Source organism: Camellia sinensis, chromosome 11 (genome assembly GCF_055761805.1).
Source record: "Camellia sinensis isolate YWXY chromosome 11, ASM5576180v1, whole genome shotgun sequence".
Classification (NCBI taxonomy): Eukaryota; Viridiplantae; Streptophyta; class Magnoliopsida; order Ericales; family Theaceae; genus Camellia; species Camellia sinensis.
Genome location: NC_138971.1, coordinates 33,377,841 through 33,389,263, shown reverse-complemented (window position 1 = coordinate 33,389,263; position 11,423 = coordinate 33,377,841).

The following is an 11,423-nucleotide window of genomic DNA, read 5'->3' as shown; positions in this document are numbered from 1 at the left end:
TTAACTTTAGGGCCGTCTGGGACCGGACTAACTTCAAGGCTCTGGGACCGGACTAATCTTCAAGGCCTTTTTACACTGCCCTCCATATTATGGCCCATAACGGCCCATTGCCCAGCTCGGCCCAATTTATAAATATAAATTATCATCTCAATTGCCCCTTAATTCCATCTGCGTAGCATGATAGGGATTACCTGTTTTACCAATCGAACCAAAAATTCTAGTCTAACGACCGAGCTAAACTTTTAAGCCTTTCCAGCCGAGCGAAATTCACACTGGGCTCTAGCTGTCTGGTCAAAACGTCTCTTCAATCACAGCAACTGAATCGCTTCTCATTCCCATGACACGTGGCATACTCTGATTGGCCCAAGGCAGCTGTCACGCCGCCTTCGTATCTCACAAAATTTGAACAGCCCCGCCCTTTTTGTCCTGCATTCTACACAAAATAAGCTCTTCATTTCGAACCAACCACTTTACTATTCACCTCCTTCTCTCTCTCTTCGAGCCTCCATTGTTCTTCCAACCTTGCAACTGTGAAGCTCGCGTCTGTGGCTGCTTTCTTCTTCCCCTTTCCTTTCTCTTCATCTGGTAAGCCTCACTAATCTGTTCTATTTTTCTTGTTTTCACACTTTGTTTAATCCATAGCATATTGTTTGTGTTTTTTCAAAACACATTTTTGTTTTTCCTTGCGTTTTCTGGGAAAAACCTCATAAGAGCCACTTGTATTTCATGAAACAGTCTGTAGAACACTGTATTTGATCCAAAATCACAATATAACCAAACTAAAAAGTTGTTTATAGTTGCTGTGAATCTTAGTCAGACTTATCCAACCGAACTAATATTTCATGCTATTCCAGTAATTTCAACAAGTCAAACCATCTTTTGATTTAACTTAGCTGAGCTTAACAAACCATACTAAGTCTGCCTAATAGTGCGCTCGATAGTCCCAACCACGGCCGAGCTATAACTTCGGGCTAGACCAGCCTTCGTAGTTCAAACCGAACTAAGAGCACTGCCCCTAGAGGCTCAACTGGGCTAACAAAACCCTTGCATAAACCGAAATAACAAACACCTTGCACAAACCGAGCTATCGAACCCCATCCTCAAACCGAGTTAGGACTATATTTATCTTGCCTTTATTTCTTTTAGCACGGTCCCACGATCTGTGCTTAACACTTTTGTTTTTCACTTTGCAGACTTTAGGTTGCCCAGGCACTTTTTTGAGCGCTCAACCGAGCTACTCAGCACCTTTCTCTGACCAAGCTAACACTCAGCTTAATTTATACATAACTTAAGAGTAAATGGGTAAATATAGGTTTTTAGTAGAAACACCTGGTGGCTTGGCCGAATTCCGAAGGGAGTATGACATTCCTGACGATGTCCATCTCACCTTAGCTAAGCAAGATGTCACACCATGAGGAAACCATGGCTTTGTACCCTTTACCCTTCTGTCCATAATAGAAACCAAACTAAGATTTCCTGTTCAACCCATACTTTGTGAATTCCTTAGGCAAACTAGGATATGCCCAACCCAGCTTTCCACAAACTCATACCGTATAATAAATGGCATAGCCGAGCTGAATCGCCGGGCTGGTATTAACCTCGGCTTAGCCAAACTCTTCCATCAATACTCCATAGGTTCAAAAGAAGATGGCTGGGTCTATTATCTAAGAATACGCTGCCGCCGAGAGAAAATAATAAAGGACACACCGGATAAAGACTTGAACGACGATGATTTTTTCTAGGTATCTGGGAATTTTGAAGATCACCAAGCCCAGATCCCTGGTCGTAGAATAAACTGGGATAAAGGAACCCCCGGTATAATTACTTCAGCTCTATTGCATGTTCTTCTTTATTTCGATTTTCTATTCGTTAACCGAACTGACAGTTGTCTTCTTTAAGCAGTTTCGCCCACCTTAAGTCACTATACAGTTACCTCAATCTAAACACACTTCGCGCCGCACTATGATACCCTAAAAGAAGTTGGGCCAAGTTACTAAATTTTGGACCGACGTACTGATACAGCAGCCGACGAAAAGCCAGAGTAACAGACTTCTTGCTGGAGGCATCTCCTGAACCGGATCCAACCTTGCCACAAATTAACCTGGTTCGTACTACTGCTGAACAAGAGATGGCTAAGAGGAACACAGTAAGGGCCCTTCTAACCGAAACAAACCGAGCCGAGGTACCATCACCCAACCAGCCTCAGGAAACCGTGGTGGCCCTTCCATCTCAACAACCCTCCTCATCTCGCCCAAGTAAGCGTGCCTGGACCACCCCAACTGAGCAACGCCTTGTTGATGAAGACAAAACCATTCTTCCACCAAGCTCTCCATCGAGCTCGCAACCGAAGCGCTCCGACCGAGCTAGCTCCTCCAAGTGGGCACCCAAAATTACATTTAAAAATCAAGCAATTCAGGACACTGACTCAGTGGTCGCTGAAAAAGATCACTTAATGGCATTTAACCTTGCCAAGAGTGTCTGCCTTCCAGCAGACATGGAGCACCACAAACATCTGACCGAACTAAAAGCCATCCGTTCGGCCACGAAATCCATGGTGCTTGTAAGTAGCTTTTTCTATTAATCTTTCTAATTTGCACAACTTTCATCTCGGTTTGATTACAAGTCTTCCCCTTCTTTTGCAGGCCATGCAGAAGAGCCACATCGCTCATAAGCGTGTGCTGGAACTTTGCAAGACTACAAGGCAAGCCATGGCCGAAGTGACTGAAAAAACTACCGAACTAGAAGAAGCCAGGAAGCAAATAGCCGAGCTAAAATCCGAGAATGGTCATCTGACCGGACTTGTTAGCTCAGCTGAAGCAGAGAAACAAAAAGCTGTAGCCATGACAAAAGAAAAATATTTGCGCGAACTTGCTAAACTAGAAGGAAAGAAGAAAGCCGAAATTGAGGAGCTGAAGAAGAAACTGGAGGATGCTGAAAGCCGAGGTTTCAAAGAAGGCGAAGCCTTGTACATCAAGCAGTGCGAAGCTGTGAAGGACCTTTTTTTCAAATGCGGGTGGAGGGCGGCCATAACGCAGCTCGGTCATCAACCAGAGACCGAGGTCTACAATCCTCCACCATATTTCATACCGAGCTCAATGGCGGAGTATGTTGCGACCGTTCAACAACAATTTCTTGAAGAATCAGATGACGAAGAAGAAATCGTGCCCAATGATACCTCGATTGTCAATGATCCTGGTCATCAGTCAGCTCGGTTGGAGCCAGTGGTGGAAGACCTGACTGATGAGCTGCCTACTGAAACCGTGCTCCCAACCGAGATTGTGCTGCCAGCTAAAACCGGTCTTAGAGTTGATCTTGATGCCGATCTTGATGATCTATTTTCCTGACTTCGCTTTTCTTTTGTTTGTTGGAAAAAAGTTTGTAACCGGACTGAAGTAACATCTTTCTGTACTTGTGAATTTTGAATGTATGCCTTTTGTTTTCAACACTTTTTTCGGTTTGATCTGTATGCTTGTACTTGTAATGAGTTTTTAATGAAATCTTCTTTTGCTCAAACTATTATCTCGGTTTACTTTCCTGTTTGTGCTTGCTTTCTCACTACAATTTGAATGAAACACAATATTTCCAGACCGAGATACTTTACCCCGGTCATACCTGCCAACCTCTTTAGCCTTGATTCTTATCTGGGCTAAAGAACAATAAGTGTTGGTTTTTCCAGCCAACCACTCTTTAGCCGATATCCTTACTTCGGCTAAACAGTACTAAGAGTTGGTTTAATCCAGCCAACCACTCTGTAGCCGATATCCCTACTTCGGCTGAAGAGTACGAAGAGTTGGTTTAATCCAGCCAACCTCTAGATTGGTTATTCCTGCCAATTTAGAAAAATATTTTGGTTATTCCTGCCAAACGTCCTGCAGCCTAGATCCTTATCTTGGGCTTAGGAAAGGTGTTAGTTTTTCCAGCCAACCTGCAGATTGGTTTTTCCAGCCAACCTAGAGTATAGTGTTTGGTTATTCCGATCAAACGTCCTACAGCCTGGATCCTTATCCTGGGCTTAGGAAGGGTGTTCGTTTAATCCAGCCAACCTCTAAGTTGGTTTTTCCAGCCAACCTAGAATATAGTGTTTGGTTATTCCGACCAAACGTCTTGCAGCCTGGATCCTTATCCTGGGCTTAGGAAGGGTGTTGGTTTTTCCAGCCAACCTCTAGGTTTGTTTTTTCCGGCCAACCTAGAGTAAAGTGTTTGGTTATACCGACCAAACGTCCTGCAGCCTGGATCCTTATCCTGGGCTTAGGAAGGGTGTTGGTTTTTCCAGCCAACCTCTAAGTTGGTTTTTTCCGGCCAACCAAGAGTAAAGTGTTTGGTTATACCGACCAAACGTCCTGCAGCCTGGATCCTTATCCTGGGCTTAGGAGAGGACAAAGCTGGTTATTCCGACCAACTTTGTTTTTGTTGCCCCTAGCTTACTAAAACAACTTTTACAGAATAAAATAGTTATGCTTAAAAAGAAAGTACTTGTTTTATTGCGAGAAGAGAAAAATTACAAGTACTGAAAGGCTAAAAATAAAATAGTTTGAGATTGGCAGTGTTCCATGGCCTGGGAATGGCTTTGCCATCCTTATCTTCTAAGTGGTATGCCCCCTTGCCAGTTAATCCGACCACTTTGTAAGGCCCTTCCCAATTAGGCCCTAACTTGCCATCTCCCGGTGTCAAGGTGTTTCCCATCACTTTGCGTAGTACCCAATCTCCAATCTTGAATTGCCTTGGATGCACTGTTTTGTTGTATTTCCTAGATAACTCTTGTTGGTATGAGGTGATGTGAACCAGTGCTCTTTCTCTTCTTTCTTCTGCAAGGTCGAGCTCCAATGTTATGGCTTCTTCATTTAAGTCTAGATCAAAATTCTCGCTTCTAATTGTGGGGAGGCCAACTTCTAGTGGGATTACTGCTTCCATGCCATAAGCTAAGGAGAATGGTATTTCCCCTGTTGATCGTTGAGGTGTGGTGCGGTAAGCCCATAAAACATGAGGAAGTTCCTCAGCCCATTTGCCTTTTGCTTTTTCTAACCTTTTCTTCAATCCGTCCAAGACGACCTTGTTTGATGCTTCTGCCTGGCCATTGGCTTAGGGATATGCCGGTGTAGAATTGTAGAACTCTATCTTGTACTCCTCACAAAGGCCTCTAAAAATTTTGCCGTCGAACTGAGTGCCATTGTCTGATATTAGGGCTTTAGGTATGCCGAACCGAGTGATGATATTCTGCCAGACGAACTTCTTCACATCTTTTTCCTTGATTGATGCCAATGCTTCTTCTTCCACCCACTTTATGAAGTAGTCTGTTGTTGCGAGAAAGCACTTCCTGTTTCCGGGTGCTGTTGGAAGTGGTCCTACTATGTCCAAGCCCCACATTGCGAAGGGCCATGGGCTGGTTAGTGGTAGGAGCTCTCTGGCTGGCTGATGTATTTGGTGTGCGAACTTCTGACATTTCTCGCACTTCTTCACATACTTCTCCGAGTCTGCTTGCATGTATGGCCACCAGTATCCTTGCGAAATGGCTCTGTAGGCTAACGATCTTGCTCCTTGGTGGCTTCCGCACACACCTTCGTATATTTCAAACAAGAATGCTTCCACTTTGCTAGGGTGAACACACTTTAGATAAGGTCCTGAGAATGACTTTTTGTATAATGCCATAGAAGGGGAGAGCCAAAATCGCTGCGACTTTGCTCTAATTTTGTTGGCTTCTTTCTTCTCTTCTAGCAGTATGCCATCTTTTAAGAATGCTATGATGGGATCCATCCAAGAAGGGCCTAGTTCGGTGCAACATACCTCTTCCGCTTCGGGGTCTTCAATGCTTGGTCTTGGTAAGTAGTCAATAAGCAACAGATGAGGGATGGATGTATCTGCCATTGAAGCAAAGCCTGCTAGTTCGTCTGCTCTACTGTTTTCCTCCCTGCCAATCTGTTCTATCCGCATTACTTCAAATTTCTTGATCTCCTTGTGGACTAAGTCTTGGTATTTGGCCATCCTGTCATCCTTCGCCTCGTAGTCGCCTAAAATTTGATTTACCACCAGCTGTGAGTCGCTGCAGACCATTAGTTCGGTGGCCTTCATGTAGAATGCTGATTTGAGTCCTGCAAGAAGTGCTTCATACTTCGCTTCGTTATTTGATGCTAGGAAGCCAAGGTTGATTGCTTGCTCCACAACCAGGCCGTCTGGTGAGATGAGGACTATGCCAAGTCCGGCACCATGCCGGTTGGATGCTCCGTCCACAAAGAGCTTTCACATTCCTCCAACGAACAATTTCCAGCAAGTTGAGGGATCAGATGATGCCGTGGGGTCAAGAATGTTGCTGGTGTTTTCTTCAAGGTCCATGCTTGCTGTCTGCCCCTTGCTATCTAATTGAACCAAGTCTTTATTTGTTGGTGAGTCTTGGCTTGGTGTAGCATGGTTCGCTCCTACCTTGTTCTCTTTACTCTGGTCTGCCTTGGGGTCTGACTGAGTATCCTACTCCAGGGATTGCGCTATTCTGGCGTCAACTTCTATCCCTAGTTCGGTTGCATCAGTCAGGTCGACTGGGTAGATATGATGACTTCCTGGGGTAAATTCTACAACAAAGTCTGCCAAAGCTTGGGCCTTTATCACGGTTCTGGGTTGGAACTTGATGTCGAATTGTCCCAACTCTACGACCCACTTCAAGATTCGCCCAGAAAAGTTTGCCCTCTCGAACAAAGCTTTTAATGGGAAAGCTGTGAGGACGACTATAGTGTGGGCGTGAAAGTAGTGCGACAGCTTCCTTGAGGCCATCATCAAGGCCAAGGCCAGTTTTTCCAGAGGCAAGTACCTTGTTTCGGTACCCAGCAATGTCTTGCTGACAAAAAAGATGGGCAGATGTTGGATTCCTTCCGCACGGACCAACACTACGCTAATTGCATGCTGAGAGACTGCCAGGTACAGGAAAAGTTCCTCTCCAGGTATTAGGGTGACGAGCAGTGGTGGAGAAGACATGTATTCTTTCAAGCTTTCCAGAGCGCGGTCGCATTCTTCATCCTGCTCGAACTTGGCTTTTAATGTTTGAAAGAATGGTCGTAGTCTATCTAACGACCGGCTAATGAATCGGTTGAGTGCAGCTGCCATGCCGGTGAGATGCTGTACTTCTTTTACTGAGTTAGGCCTCTCTTGATCCTGAATAGCTTTGATCTAGGAGGAGTCTACCTCTATACCCCGGTTGGTCACCAGGAAGCCCAGGAATTTGCCAGATCCTACCCCGAACGCGCACTTGGATGCATTAAGGCGCAACTTGTGCCTCTTCAGAATCTGGAACATCTCACATAGGTCCCTTAGGTGGTCATTCTCATCCTTGCTCTTGACCACCATGTCGTCGATGTAAGCCTCCATTGTTCTGCCTAACAATGACTCAAACATCTTGGTGACCATTCTCTAGAATGTTGCCCCTGCGTTCTTTAGGCCAAAGGGCATGACCTTGTAGCAATACAGTCCTCTTGGAGTTATAAAGGACGTGACCTCCTGGTCTGGTTCGTGCTTGGCGATCTGATGGTAGCCTTTGTACACATCAAGAAAGCTAAGACGGTTGTGCCCCGCCGTTAGGTCTACCAGTTGATCTATCCACGGGAGGGGGAAGCTGTCCTTTAGGCATGCCTTGTTGACTGTTTTGTAATCAACGCAGACACGCCATTTGCCATTCTTTTTTGGCACCACGACCGTATTGGAGATTTATCTAGGGTAGTGCACCTCTCTGATAGCTCCTGCTTCTAGTAGGTTTTCTACTTCTTCCTCCACTATCTCGGCGTGGTGGAGTGCCGATCTACGAGTGCATTGAATGATTGGTCTGGCGGATGGGTAGACATTGAGTTGGTGACAGATGAAGTTGGGATCAATGCCTGGCATGTCGTATGGTGTCCAGGCGAACACTTCGATATTAGAGGTCAAAAATTCCAAGACCTCTAATCTCTCAGCGCTGGACAACGACAAACCGAGCAAAAAGAACTTATCCGGGTTCTTTTCATCTATTCTTACCTTTACCAAGTCTTCCACCGCTTTTTGATTAGCTGCTTTGGCGACATCTGCGAATAGTTCATTGCTCTCAAGTTCTTCCACCGAATGAACGTATCCCTTGGCAGCGCGGTTGCCATTAATCGTGACAAAGCATTGCTTGGACATAATTTGGTCTCCAAAGAGCTCTTCAATTACCCCAGCTTCGTTGGGGAATCGCATTACTTGATGGTAGGATGAAGCTACCGCTCTCATGGTGTGCAGCCATGTTCTTCCCAAGATTATGTTGTAAGTGGAAGGGACCTTCAACACCCAAAATTCCACTTTTTTTGTCATGCTTCTTGCCCTGACTGGCAGGATAATCTTGCCGACTGGCCATTCTGGCATTGAGTTGAATCCGATCAGGGGGGATACAGTTGGTGCCAGGTCTTTGTCCTCCAATTTCAGTTATTTGAAGGTGTCGTAGTGCATTATTGCACACGAGCTACCTTGGTCTATCAAAATCCTCTTGACGTCGTAATCCTTGATACGGAGAGTCACGACCAGCGCATCGTTGTGAGGACAATATATCCTTTCCAAGTCTCTGCCTGAAAAAGAGATGACATTGGTGTCCTCCGTTCTTCCTTTCTTGATTGTGGGTTGTGCACTTAGAACCTCCCTTAAGTGTTCAGCCTTTTTAATCATGCCCCTGAGTTCGCATACGCGCTCAGGTTCGCATATCCCATGAATTACATTTATCACGCCTTGAGGTGGGGCGTCGATTGGCATACCATTCGAGTGGTTGTCATTCTGGGGGGCTAGTTGCGTCCCTCCTTTAATGTATTTATCCAGGTGACCGGCTGCCACCAACTCCTCCAAATGCTGTCTCAAAGGCATGAAATTTTCAGTACGGTGACCCTTTTCTTTGTAGAAGGTGCATCGCGAGCTTTCGTCGTAGTCTTTCTGTGTTTCTCCTAGCTTAGCGGGCCATCTGACGAAAGGCTCATCGCGTATTTCGCTCAGAATCTGATAGATCGGTTTCTTGAATACCGTGGTTATGGCAATGCGGACTCTCAACCATCTTTTATCCTGGTCCTCTTCGTTGTCTCGCCTACCTCGTCCGTTTCTACTCGGACGGTCTACCGCGTAGACCTTTGCTGAGGCCTTTTTCTCTAGTATTGCGGTCGTGCCAGATTTTGTTTTGGCACGGGCGCCATCCTCTTCCACCCTGATGTGCTGATGCACTCTTTCCATCGAGGCCTCCATGGTGAGGGGCGGTGTCATGGTGATTGAGTCCCTTAGTCTGTTCCCGACTGGAAGGCCTTTTTTGTATTGTGCAATGGCAAGATTGGTGGGGCAGTCCCCAATCCGGTTGAATGTCTCCCAGTAGCGACTATTGTAAGATCTTAGTGTCTCCTTTTTGCCCATGTCGATGGAGGGTAGCTGGTCAATCTCCACCAGGGTTTTGGTGTTCGTTCTGAACCCTGTGATGAACGCCTCCGCCAATTGCGCCCAGGAGGCTATGCTACCTTCTAGAAGTTTTTCGAACCAAGTCAAGCCTAGGTCGCCAAGGCTTGATGGGAAGAGGATGCACATCAAAGCCTTGTTTCGCCGATATACCGCCATAACCTGGCGGAAGTGGCTTAGGTGTATGTAGGGGTCCGTCTTCCCCTCGTACATGGTGAATTTGGGCTGAAGGAAGCCTGAAGGTAGGGGCGCATTTTGAATTGCCGGAACGAAGGGCAAGGTCTGCAGCCTTACTAATGCTTTGTCCATTGGTTCGTAGGCAGGGCATGGTAACGGCATTCCGACCTCGACGCTTCCATGCGTCCGAGGAGCCAACCGCTGAAGGGCAGATACCCTGCGAGGGTTGCGCGCCCTAGTATCCTCCTTCCATCGTGCCCTTTCTTCCAGCATGGTCTGCAAGTTGGATGATCTTGGTAACTCCGTCTGCCTGGATGATGTCTGGTGTGTGCGCGAGGGCCAATAGGTGCTTCCCTCAGTATACGACCTCTTAGTCCTCGTTCTCTCAGATCTGGAACAACAAGTCCTGGAGGTTCTAGATTGAGTATCGCCTGTCCTGAGGCTTCTATTCTCTGCTTGTGATGGTGTGGAATGCCTGCCACGGTCTTCTGAGCGGTGAGGGGCGTCTTGCTTTTGCACCCCTTCCCTGTCGCCACTCCTTTTCCCTTCAGCTGGCGCTTCATAATCTCCATGTCCGCTGCCATCCGTCATATCAATTCGTCCTGCTCTTTCACGTGGTCCTCTAGAATTTGGGGATCAATCCTCCGCCTTTGTCTGTCAAGACTTTGTGAACGAGAGTGACGGGGGCTGTTATTTCGCCTCCCCCTAGCATCCCTCCTGGGGTTATGTCGTTGGGGCTCCAAGTCCGCCATGGGAGGGACAAGAGGCAAGCCGTCGCGCCTTCCACCTCCTTCTGGGGTTGTCCATCAATGGCGGACTGCAGCAAATCTTTGTTGTGCGCCATTGATTCTAAAGAGGAAAGGCTTGATCAAGAGGTTTCGTTCGTTCTGTTTATTCCCACAGACGGCGCCAATTGTATGGGAAAGAAATAAACCTTCTCGTATCATCCTGTTGATCAAGTTCGTGCTCCTCCGTACGACGTCGCTTTACTCCCTGAAAGCACAAACGTGAGCTAGCCGGCGGGTGTGTGCCGGATACCTCTCCGATGCCTAAGTCAGCAAAATAGACAAATAGACAGAGCTCCATGTATTCGAGAATCAAAGTTGTGTTACCTCTCCATAGGTGATGTTTGTGAGCTTTTATAGGTTCCGTGTGGCACAATCCTAGTAGGACTTTTACTCCTCCATGTAGAGTCCTCCTAGGATTCATTCTCCTAAAAGATAATGCTTATCCTTCAACACCCCCTCACTGCTTAAACCAAGTGAGATGGTTTTACCATGGCCGGACACCAACATGACCGAGGTAAACATGGCTATGCTAAGCCACAGACTAGATCGAGATAACTCTACCTCGGTTCTTCCATTCACTGCTACCACGGTTTTTCCAGTGCTAACCATAGTATTGTTAAGTTCGTGCTAACCATTAGCTAGGTCCGACAGAGCTAGCTGCGCTATACCGTGACCGGACTAACTCTAAGTGTGGCATCATGGCGACCGAGCTATCCGTAGTACTCTCCTGGACCGAGATAACAATAGGCTCTCTAGGTCCGGATTAACTTTAGGGCCGTCTGGGACCGAACTAACTTCAAGGCTCTGGGACCGGACTAATCTTCAAGGCCTTTTTACACTGCCCTCCGTATTATGGCCCATAACGGCCCATTGCCCAGCTCGGCCCAATTTATAAATATAAATTACCCTCTCATATAGGATAAAACAATGTTCCTTTTCTTGACACATGTTACTATATTTAGGAGTAGCATATTACCTAATGTCCCGCCTTTTCTTGATATTAGTACTTCTTGTTCACACTCATTTTCGTAATTCTTTGTGTTTTTT